The 11,668-nt window shown below is 36.9% G+C and overlaps 1 long non-coding RNA gene across 1 annotated transcript; it reads right to left on the bottom strand.

The window, feature by feature from the left end:
• Nucleotides 1-569: 569 nt before the first annotated feature.
• LOC141626847 (uncharacterized) lies at nt 570-2,360 on the bottom strand. The gene is made up of 2 exons (XR_012536434.1): nt 2,274-2,360; nt 570-2,028 (listed from the first exon to the last, which is right to left on the bottom strand). It is a non-coding gene; the product is annotated as an uncharacterized LOC141626847 (long non-coding RNA).
• Between the last annotated feature and the right edge of the window lie 9,308 nt (nt 2,361-11,668).

Raw genomic sequence — 11,668 nt, 5'->3', positions numbered from 1 at the left:
GGTTTGAATTGGGTTTGTCTATTAACTAAGGTAGTAAACAAAAGGGAATAAATTGATAAATGATTTCAAATAAGAGAGTAACAGCTAGGATGATCGGTTCACCACGGTCTACAACGATCTAAGGTAAAGTCAACGGTCATCAATAAACGGTCTGAAGGGTATTGAACAGGTCCTCTCGGTCCACTATTCGCCCTAGAATTCTAATGTAGCTCTCACCCTAATTAGAGTATCCTATTGTTCATAGCAAGTCTTCGCCTTTTCCAATCTCTCGATCCAGGTCAAGGTTTAGCAAGATGGTTAATTAATTACGTGCACTTAATTAATCAAACCGCAATCAGATGCTACGATTAACAATTCAGACGGAGTAACCTGCGAGACCTAATAACCTAACATAATATCGTCATAAAACCACAGATCCCCTAAATCCTAGCACAAGGGATTTAGCTATGCATAATTAAATGGGAAACAACAATTAAAGTAGAGGAGAAAACTAAGAATTGCATGACGGAATTAAATAGATATTCAACTAGCATAAAACGGAATTAATAAGAACAATAAAAGAACAATAATAAAAATAAAGCAGATGGACGAAGAACAACTGAAATTACCGAAAGTGAAAGGAAAGGAATTACAAGTTTAGATCCGAAAATTGAAAGAGCAAAATAACGTGTAAACTATGTTTTGCAAAAGTAAAGAATGCCCTAGTAAAGTTCTCAGTTCGTCTTTATATAGAAAATAGCTGAGAATTATTAATTAAACGACTAATGGGCCGAATTAACAAGTTAAGCAAACACAGCCTAGTACGAAAATAGTCGATCGACCACAATTCCAGTCGATCGACTAATTCTCTGAGCAAAACCAGTCGATTGACCACTTTAGGCTGTCGATCGACTTTTTTGGGAGAACAGCAACGTCCGTCATCACTTTATCATGCTTCCTTACATCTTCAAGCATTCCAAGATGATCATTCCCGAGCTTAACTTCACTAGTATCTCGAATGCAACTCCGGGTACGGGTTTTGGCTTGTTTAACACTCTTTTGGGTCCAATTCTGCATAAAATACAAAATAACCCAAAGTAGCCGATTCATGGGAGAATAGTAGCTAGTCTCTACTAAATAAGCATAGAAATGCGTGCAAATGAGTAAAGTAAATGTATAAAATAGGCACGCATCAGTAGTAAATATAAAAGACAAACAACTACCAAGGTACTTTAAGATGATATAATTAAAGTGCCTCAAATGGTTTTCTTACAAAACTTTCAGCGAGAGAAATAAATAATAAAAATACGTTTTAATACAACTGTAGTGGAAATAAAAACAGTGTCTGAATAAATTAGGTGATCTCTAGACTCTGACGAAGGTCAACGTCCCATCCTCCCTCCAAGTATCCAGCACATCACAAGCTAACCTGAAATCAATTTCCTACCCAATATTTGGTTCATCACAGGTGTTCATGAATACACGGTCAACCACGAGGTTGGGTAGGATAACTAAACAACAATAAATGATACGATAACCTGCAATAAAATATAACCAAAGAACTCAAGCCAAGAGACCGTCATACACGGCATAACCGTGTGCCACAACTGACACACCACCACACAACAATGTCACAATGCTAGTAATGCTCAGGTCTACAGCGACCCCATGCCACCGTGCCTGGCCGACCAAAACCGCGCAAGTCCACGGCACTTCTACGTCCCCGTGCCTGGACGACCAAATAATCTCATTCGCAATGCCAATCCTCTTTCAAAACGCCAATAAACAACAGAGAACCAACCAACAGTGATAATAATATGATTATAAGATGCTCAAGACAACAATTATAACAATAAGCTCAAGATGGTATAATTATCATAAGACAATGCAACAACAATTTATCTCACGCCAACAATGCAATAACAATTCACCTTATATAAGAAATCACCAATTCACCAATTAAACAAAGTTGAGTAGTTAACCTACCTTTAGCAAATCTTCACCAATTCAATCAATTAAATTGAAAAGGTTATTCCACAAATCCACCACCTAATCATCAATTAAATTATATATAATTATAAATTATTCTTATTAATGAATATAAGATATAAACTACCCAACACAATTCCGCAAAAACCGTCTCAAACGCAACCCCACACACGGCTTGACCCGACGGCGGTCAACCTGTCGGTAAACAGTCCCCACGGTCATGGTCCAGGTCAACGGTCATGGTCAACGGTGCAGGTCAATGAGTCAAACGTAAACAATTGATGTGAAGCGATAAAATAACTTACCACAATTAATTAGTGCGAGAAGAAAACTCCGTCTTAAAGTTGTCTCATAAAATTGCTCTTCCTCACAAATTATATGTTGAGTTTTTTATGTGCAATAAATATGATGGTGAGGCATGAGTTGGGTATATATATAAATTGGTAGGAGGATGTGGAAAGTTCTAGGAAGTTGCTTAAATTATTAAACTAATCAAAATATCTAGGTAGTATAGATAACACCCAAACCACATACAACATTCCCCCTTCACTTGGTCCAACCGTGGTCAACCCACATGGCCAAACCGTGGTCTTTTGTACCCGTTTTTTTTTTTCTTTTCTACAATTATTATTTATTCACGTCTTATAAATTATAAATTATATTTATTAAAAATAAAACAATCAATAGTACCTGGATAGTGGATGTCCAAGGCACATAACTGTGATAAAAATCTGTTTCTTTCACGTGAACCCTTTGATGGAGGTAAGGTTACCATTGGAGATAACAAGAAAGGTAAAATTGTTGGTGTGGTAAGGTTGGTGTATCCTCTTCGCATGCTATTAGTGATGTGTATCTTGTAAGAGGACTCAAGCATAACCTACTAAGTATATCTCAATTATGTGATAAGGGAAACAAAGTAGTTTTTCATTCTGATACTTGTCGCATTATAATTGAGGGAATGAGTAGTGTTATTCTTGAAGGTCAACGAAAGAGAAATGTTTATATAGTTGATTTAAATGCTATTCCTACTAACTCTTTGTCGTACATGAAATCAATCATTGATGATCTATGTTTATGGCACAAAAGGTTTAGTCACATAAGCTCTCCTATACTGATCAAACTCAAAAAATAGGACTTGGTTAAATGTTTACCCCAAATCAAGTTTGATCAAGAAAAGATGTGTGACACATGTGCTCGTTGTAAATATGTGAGATCGTCGTTCAAGCCCAAAAGAGTGGTAAGCATAAATCAGGCTCTAGAACTCGTACACATGGATTTATGTGGCCCCATGAGGGTAAGAAGTAGAGGTGGATCCAGGTATGTTTTTGTTCTAGTCGATGATTATTCGAGGTATGTATGGCCTATATTCTTGCATTCTAAAGATGAGACTTTTGAGGAGTTTGTAAGCCTTATAAAACTCGTCCAAAATAAATATAAGTCTAATCTTATCTCTATTCATACGGATCATGGCGCCGAATTTGATAATCAAGAATTTATAGAATATTGTAGAGTTAATGGTGTAAGACATAACTTTTCTGCACCACGAACTCCACAACAAAACGGTGTTGTTGAACGTATGAATAGAACTTTAGAGGATATGGCATGTACCATGCTTTTATATAGTGGACTACCTCGCAATTTCAGGGCTGAAGCTATAAGTACTTCGTACTATATACACAACTGTGCTATGATCAGACCTATTTTAAATAAAACCCCTTATAAACTTCTTAGAGGTCGTAAACCTAATATATCTCATCTACGTTGCTTTGGGAGTAAGTGATTTGTCTATAACAATGGTAAAAACGGGTTGAGTAAGTTTGACCCTAAAAGTGATGAGGCCATTTTTATTGGATATTCTGATCATATCAAGTTTTATAAAGTTTTTAACAAAAGAACATTATGCATTAAAGAAAGCGCTCATGGAATATTTGATGAGAATAATGTTTTTGATAAGCCTTTACAGGATTAGGAAGAAGATATGGATGATCCGGATTTTTTTATGTCTAGAGATGATCCTCCAGAGTTGGATGGGGAAAATAAAGAGATTAACGGCACAAATGATGAACTTGAAAGACCTTCAAATCATAAAGGGAAGAGAGCTAAGACTATAGTTGATGATACTACAACCTCCTCTCAAAACTAGAATTTGGAAACTGAAGTTATAGTTGATGATGCTATAACTTTGAATCCAAATCAAAACAAAGAATCCAAAGTTATACCTGATTCTACTACAACCCCAGGATTGAATTCAGGGAGAACAACTCTTGATTCCCAATCATTTGAAGTAGGTGGCTCAAGTTCAAATGATGATGAAGTGCCTCAAGTTTCTAAGAAATTGAGATATAAATATTCTCATCCAATAGATATCATTCTTGGTAATTTGAAGAAAGGTGTTCAAACTTGAAGATCATTGAAAAACTTTTGTTCTTTCTACTCCTTCTTTCAACAATTGAACCTACCAACATTAAGGAAGCTCTTGCTGAACTAGATTGGATAATTGTTATGCAACAAGAGCTACAATAGTTCAAAAGGAACAAAGTTTAGCACTAGTTCCTAAACCAAAGGATCGAACTGTGATTGGCACAAGATGGGTGTAACACCCCGGCCCAAACCTAGGGTCGGGAGCAGTCACTCACGGTAGCTTCCCAGGCTGTGTACATAGCCCATAGATCAACACGAGTCCTTTCCAGCATATTTTGTCCTCACTCATGCACATCCCAGGAACCTTCCCAGGAGGTAACCCATCTTAAGACTACTCTCAGCCAAGCACGCTTAACTATTGAGTTCTTTCGCATGGATAACCAGAAAAGAAAGTGCACTTTGATGATATAAGTAGTACTTTCAACCCCTTTAAGCACTAGTCAGATTTTAAGCCTATCAATGGACCTCTTCAAGGGGTTACGTCACCCAAATAACGTATTCGGTTCAGTGGAATATTATAATGGGTGTTTAGAAACAAGTTGGATAACACAGGGTTTATTGTGCGAAACAAAGCAAGATTGGTTGTTCAAGGATACAATCACCAAGAAGGAATTGGTTATGACGAGACCTTCGCTTCCGTTGCTAGATTTGAGGCTATTCGATTATTAATAGCATTTGCAGCGCACAAAGGAATGAAATTATTTTAAATGGACGTTAAGACTTCATTTCTTAACGGTTATTTGGAAGAAGAAGTCTTTGTAGGGCAACCCCCTACACTTCTAGATAGCAAGTTTCAAAACCATGTCTTTAAATTAGATAAAGCTTTATATGGTTTGAAACAAGCGCCCAGGGCTTGGTACGATAGATTATCCAAGTTTCTACTTCAAAGTTATTTTAAAAGAGGATCTGTTGACAAGACCTTGTTCTTGAAATCCGAGGGTTCTGATTTATTAGTTGTTCAAATATATGTCGATGATATCATTTTTGGTTCAACTGATAATAAACTGTGCGTATATTTTTCAGATTTAATGACCTCGGAATTTGAAATGACCATGATGGGAGAACTTAAGTTCTTTCTAGGACTCCTAATCCAACAAATAAATGAAGGCATCATTAGTCACCAATAGAAATACATCAAAGAGCTTATCATAAAGTTTTTAATGGAAAATTCTCATCCAATGGCCACTCCAATGGTCACAGATAAGAAATTAACTAAAGATGAAGATGGTAAGTCGGTCGATGAGACAACTTACTGAGGTATGATTGGCTCACTTCTCTATTTAACTGCAAGTCGACCAGATATTATGTTTAGTGTATGTGTTTGTGCTCGATTTCAATCATGCCCTAAAGAATCACATATGATTACAGTAAAGATAATCTTGAGGTATTTGATTGGTACATCTAAGTTATACATATGGTATCCTCTCGAGTATAATTTCGATCTCATAGGTTATTTAGATGCAGACTATACAAGTTGTTCACTTGACAGGAAAAGTACATCTGGAATTGTTACGTTTGTTGGACCATGAATTATATCATGGGGGTTAAAGAAACAAAATTCAGTCGCCCTATCTACTGCTGAAGCTGAATATATTGTTGCCGCATTGGTATGTTCTCAGTTATTATAGCTTAAGCAACAATTATCTGATTATGGTGTTAATGTTGGGTGTGTTCCTATATTATGCAATAATACGAGTGCTATTATCATTTTTAAAAACTCCGCGCAGCACTCTCGTACTAAACATATAGAGATAAGACGCCATTTCTTGAGAGACCAAGTCGAAAAAGGAAATATAAAACTTGAATTTTGTAGTACGGAAAAATAATGGGCTGACATTTTGACAAAGGTGTTAGCTAGAGAACGTTTTGAAACTTTGCGGTTGGAAATCGGTTTAATCGGTGGCACCTAAACTATCATAAATATTTCATAACCTTATGACTGATTAGCTTTGACGAGATTGTATGTTTGTGTTCGTATTTTCTGCTGCAAGTATATTCTTTTATATTCTTTTATTATTTTATGAGAATATTCCGTTTGCTAGTCTGTTATATTTGGTGTTGTATAAAAACCATATTTTTCGTCCATCACTTATACATTCTAAGGTTTAGAGCTTCATAAACCAATGACATTCATGATTAGTTTCATTTAGGATGTGAGTAGTACTCCTTACATGGCATGTAACATCAAATTGCATAAGCATGAAATTTGTCTCTTATTGCCTGTATACACTCGGGTTTGTGGTGGTGACACATGTGGAGAGGCGACCCTTCCTTTATGTTTTACCCACTAGTCTCACATTAGCCAAATTTGACTCGTTTTGACCCATTTATTCAACTATATTCCTATATGGCGTACCCTAGTCAAGCTAGTCTTGTTGATATGTTTAGAAGTCTTGATGTGGTCAATATTGTTGCTTTTGTGATGGATATTGGAAGAAAGGTAAAAATGTTAAAAAAAAAAAGAATAAAAATGATATTGAAAAAAAAGATGGAAAGCGGAATTCTCTTGTTACTCCTATTCTTATCATTTCCATATTACCTGAGGAGTAGTGCTTGTTGATGTGAGTGAGTTTGTGCCATACTTGGCATTGTGCATCATTTTTCATGTTGGGTTGAAAAGTGGAATATGGCTACTTTTGGTTGTGATCGGTGCTAGCTTGGCTTTTACCTCCACATAAACAAATTATTTTGCCCCTTCTTACCCAATTACCTCACCACAGATTCATATGTAAGTCATCGGCATGTGTTTTGGACCTCGCTTGGTTGGAGTGTATATGTACGGTAGGTAGAGATATCTATCATGTTAGATTGCATGCATGCTTTTGTAGGTCGTAGTTAGGTGAGTGACTATTTTCATTCTCTCTCAAAATCTGTACTCAATCTTCGATCGTCTTATTTTGGTTTGTATTAAACACTTTATATTTAGGGGTTGCTTATGTTGAATTTGTTGTTATGCAATAATATTTGCTATGCCTTGATATTTCTTTCCTCGGTCTATATTACTCCAGTTGTTTTATGTCTTGTTCTTATCTTTTCGATGATGTCAAGAGGGGGAAGAAATGACCTTGATTTAGTATTTGCCTAAGCTTGCTCCTTGTCAAGACCTTTAATCTCTTAAGGTTCTTAGGTTCTTTAACTTTGAACACACAAATGTTTAGACCTTGCGTTCTATGTTTTATATTTAGATAGTATTATTTGAGGGGGGAACTACACACTGAAGGAAATGTAGATTCATATACATGTTAACATACTCTTATATGTCTAAATAATTTGTCATAAAATTAATTACGGATTTTATGCATGCAAACAATAATATAAATAGAGGAGAAATCATGTCCTTACATAGTAGATTTCGGCTATTAGGGCACAAGAGAGATCACCTTTCTCTTCTTGTTCTTGAGCATTTCCAATGGAAGAACAAAGATCTAAGTGTAAGATCTCTCCCTATGTATTATACCCAAGGCTCCTCTTAATATAATTAATATTACAAATACTAGTTATAATATTAATCAAAGGTAGAAAATTGAACCAAAAATTTATAAAACACTTATATTATTTCGGTTTTATGAGAGAAGATGAGGAGGATTTTTCTTCTCTCTAGAACTTGATTTTGGATGATAATGTTGGAATGAAAATAATACACTACACTTAGTATATTATTAGGTAAAAATTATAGAAAAACAATGATAGTTTTTTTCTTCCCCAAAACCGTGTAAGAGGAGAGCTATTGGGGAGCCAATGCATGGAAAAATTGTTCTTCACAAGGAACAATAGGCTTGCATGCCTAGACTTGCTTTTTCATCATTATGTTTTATCAACTAAATAAAACAATTAACTATCTTAATGCTCCCCAATTTTTCGGCACTTTACATAATATGGATCCCATATTATTTTTGTCAATTATCAATGTGTCACATGTCATATGTGACATAAATATGTTATGTATTTTTAACATATTAAAAATCAACGTATTAATAAAAATACGTCACATACAAAAATCGACTTAGTAATTTCATAATTACTTGTGCCAAAATATTTTACCATAAATTTCAACTGATTGAATTTATAATAATTCATTCATTTTAATTGTTACATTAAACAATTTATTTCATCCGAGTAATTATACAATTTAATTACTCAGACCGTATCTCATTTAATCACATTTCAATTTGATACGTAAATTTTACTTCCAAAATCGTCCGTCAATTTTCAAGTAATTTAATTAACTCGCAACGTTATACGATCAATTAAATAATCAATTAAGAGTGTTGCCCTTTAGGTATGACCTAGGGGTCAATCGATCACCACCGTCACACGACAAGTAATGTCAAACTCTAGTCACCAATCATTACCGATATATATTGACCAGTTGACAAAGAATAACAAAATTACTTCCCAATTGTATTCTTTAAAATGAGATTTAATAATGATATTTAAATCATGTGATCGCATTATTGTAGAGGACACATTTCCCAACAATCTCCCACTTGTCCTCGACAAGTGTGCGTCACCAATTCTCTTGTCCTATTACTATCTCCCACTCAATGCAAGGTGTCTTTCGGGTCGTACTTGCAAGTGATCATATCGAGAGTGGTTTCCTCGATCTGGAGAATAACTGATTGACCGGATTTATCCACTGTGGATACCTTCCGAGCGTGGCCACGCATTTCCAGTTCATTACTCCTCGAGTGGCCCTGAGATATTGTTATAACCCTGACTAGGGGTGGACAATTCCTATCGCACTCATTCCCTTCGGCTAGCCACAGCCATCATAACCCAAAATATGCCCATTTGACCCCATTTACGAAGGTCGTAGTAACACAAATCAAAGTTTATACGAAACTGTGCCATCTTAGGCGAATAGTCTCTAGTCAAAAGAATCGACTCATTAGAACACTATAGTAGCTCTCGCCACGACCAGGCTATATAAATTTGCCAGAACTCTATAAGCGGTCATTAGGCCCGACAAAATGTTCCTATGATCTGCCTATGTGATCGACTAGTCATCTCACATGACCGTATGGCACTTGAACTTGCCATCAATCGCCTCACACTCTAGTCACTTCGAGACGTCACCTCATATAAGTAACTATGGGCAAAACAATGTTAATCCATGTTCACTTTAACGGGGTTCAATTGTCTCTACAACCCGTTTGGATGTAACAAAGTATAAATTAAGGATAAAAGACAAATGCGATTATGAACATGAACAAAAACAACACTTTTATTTCATTTCAAAATCTAACAAAAATTTGGTACACGTTTAAGTCCCATGGACGCAACATGCCCATCATGCTTAGCCTGCGATAAAGGCTTGGTGAGCGGATCGGCTATGTTGTCATCCGTCCCAACCTTACAAATCGCAATTTCCTTTCTTTCAATGAAATCTCTTATTACATGATACTTTCTAAGTACATGTCTAGATCTATTACTAGACTTTGGCTCCTTAGCTTGGAAGATCGTCCCACTATTATCACAATAGAGAGTGATGGGATCATCGGCGGTAGGTACTACTTTTAGACCTTCCGTGAATTGCTTGATCCACATAGCTTCCTTGGCGCTTCGATCTTGCTATGTACTCGCCTCCGTTGTCGAATCCATGATTCTGACTTCCTTGAAGCTTCTCCCACTACGGCACCACCATTGAGCATGAAAACAAAACCGACTTGTGATTTCATGTCATCTCTATCTGTTTGAAAACTTGAGTCCGTGTATCCCGTAACACGCAACTCAGTGTCTCCTCCAAACACAAGGATAGAGTCCTTAGTTCTTCTCAAGTACTTAAGGATGTTCTTGACAACAATCCAGTGACTCTCACCTGGATTTCCTTGATATCTACTCGTCATGCTCAAGGCATACGAGACATCAGGACGTGTGCATATCATGGCATACATGATTGATCCAACAGCGGAAGCGTAAGGGATCAACTTCATGCGTTCAACATCATGGGGTTCGGAGGGACATTGAGTCTGGCTCAATATCGTTCCGGTTACCATAGGTACCAAACCCCTTTTGGATTTGTCCATGCTGAATCGTCGAAGAATCTTATCAACATAAGACTCTTGACTTAGTGCCAATATCCTCTTGGGTCTATCTCAATAGATCCGGATACCTAATATGCGTTGTGCCTTTCCTAAATCCTTCATTTGGAAGTGGTTACCTAACCACTTCTTAACAGAAGACAACATTGGAATATCATTTCTAATGAGTAGTATGTCATCGACATACAAGATTAGGAACACAACATTGCTCCCACTGAATTTCATGTATAAACATGGTTCCTCAACATTTCGAGTGAAACCATTTTCTTTTATCACATGATTGAATCGATGATTCCAACTTCTAGATGCTTGCTTAAGACCATAAATGGATCTCTTAAGCTTGCACACTTTGTTAGGATTTTTAGAATCAACAAAACCTTCGGGTTGTATCATGTACACCTCCTCTTCTAAATGCCCATTTAGAAAAGCGGTTTTGACATCCATTTGCCAAATTTCATAATCATGAAATGCGGCGATCGCTAACAAAATCCGTATGGATCTTAGCATGGCTACGGGGGCGAAGGTCTCATCATAATGGAGACCTTGGACTTGGGTAAATCCTTTTGCCACTAGCCTAGCTTTGTAGACATCGTCATGTCCTTCTATGCCATTTTTGACCTTGAATATCCATTTGCATTGGAGGGTCTTGCCCCTTTAGGCAAATCTACCAAGTCCCAAACTTGGTTTTCAAGCATAGAATCCATTTCGGACTTCATGGCTTCAAGCCATAAGGTGGAATTAGGACTAGAGATTGCGGCCTTGTAGGTGGCGGGCTCGTCACTTTCCATAAGCAACACATCGAGCGTTCCATCTTCTTCGATAAGTCCCACATATCGATCGGGATGGCGAATAACTCGGCCCGTCCTTCTTAGTGGAGGAGGTACAACCGCGTTAGACGACGAAGGAACATCTTCTTGCGTCTCTATCTCGGTTTGTGGCTCTTGAACTTCGTCAAGTTCAAAATTTCTCCCACTCTGTCTCTTAGAAATAAATTGACTTTCTAAGAAGACAGCCTCACTAGACACAAACACTTTGTTTTCTTGAGGTTTGTAGAAGTAGTAACCTCGAGAGGTCAAAGGATAACCTACAAAGATGCATTTTTCGGATCTTGGGGCAAGCTTGTTGTCGGGTTTAGCCTTGACGTAAGCATCACATCCCCAAATTTTCATATAGGATAGATTAGGAACTCTTCCTTTCCATGCCTCAAATGGAGTCTTTTCGGTGGCCTTAGTGGGACT

This window comes from Silene latifolia, chromosome Y (genome assembly GCF_048544455.1).
Source record: "Silene latifolia isolate original U9 population chromosome Y, ASM4854445v1, whole genome shotgun sequence".
NCBI lineage: Eukaryota > Viridiplantae > Streptophyta > Magnoliopsida > Caryophyllales > Caryophyllaceae > Silene > Silene latifolia.
This window is presented reverse-complemented; position numbering and strand designations above follow the sequence as displayed.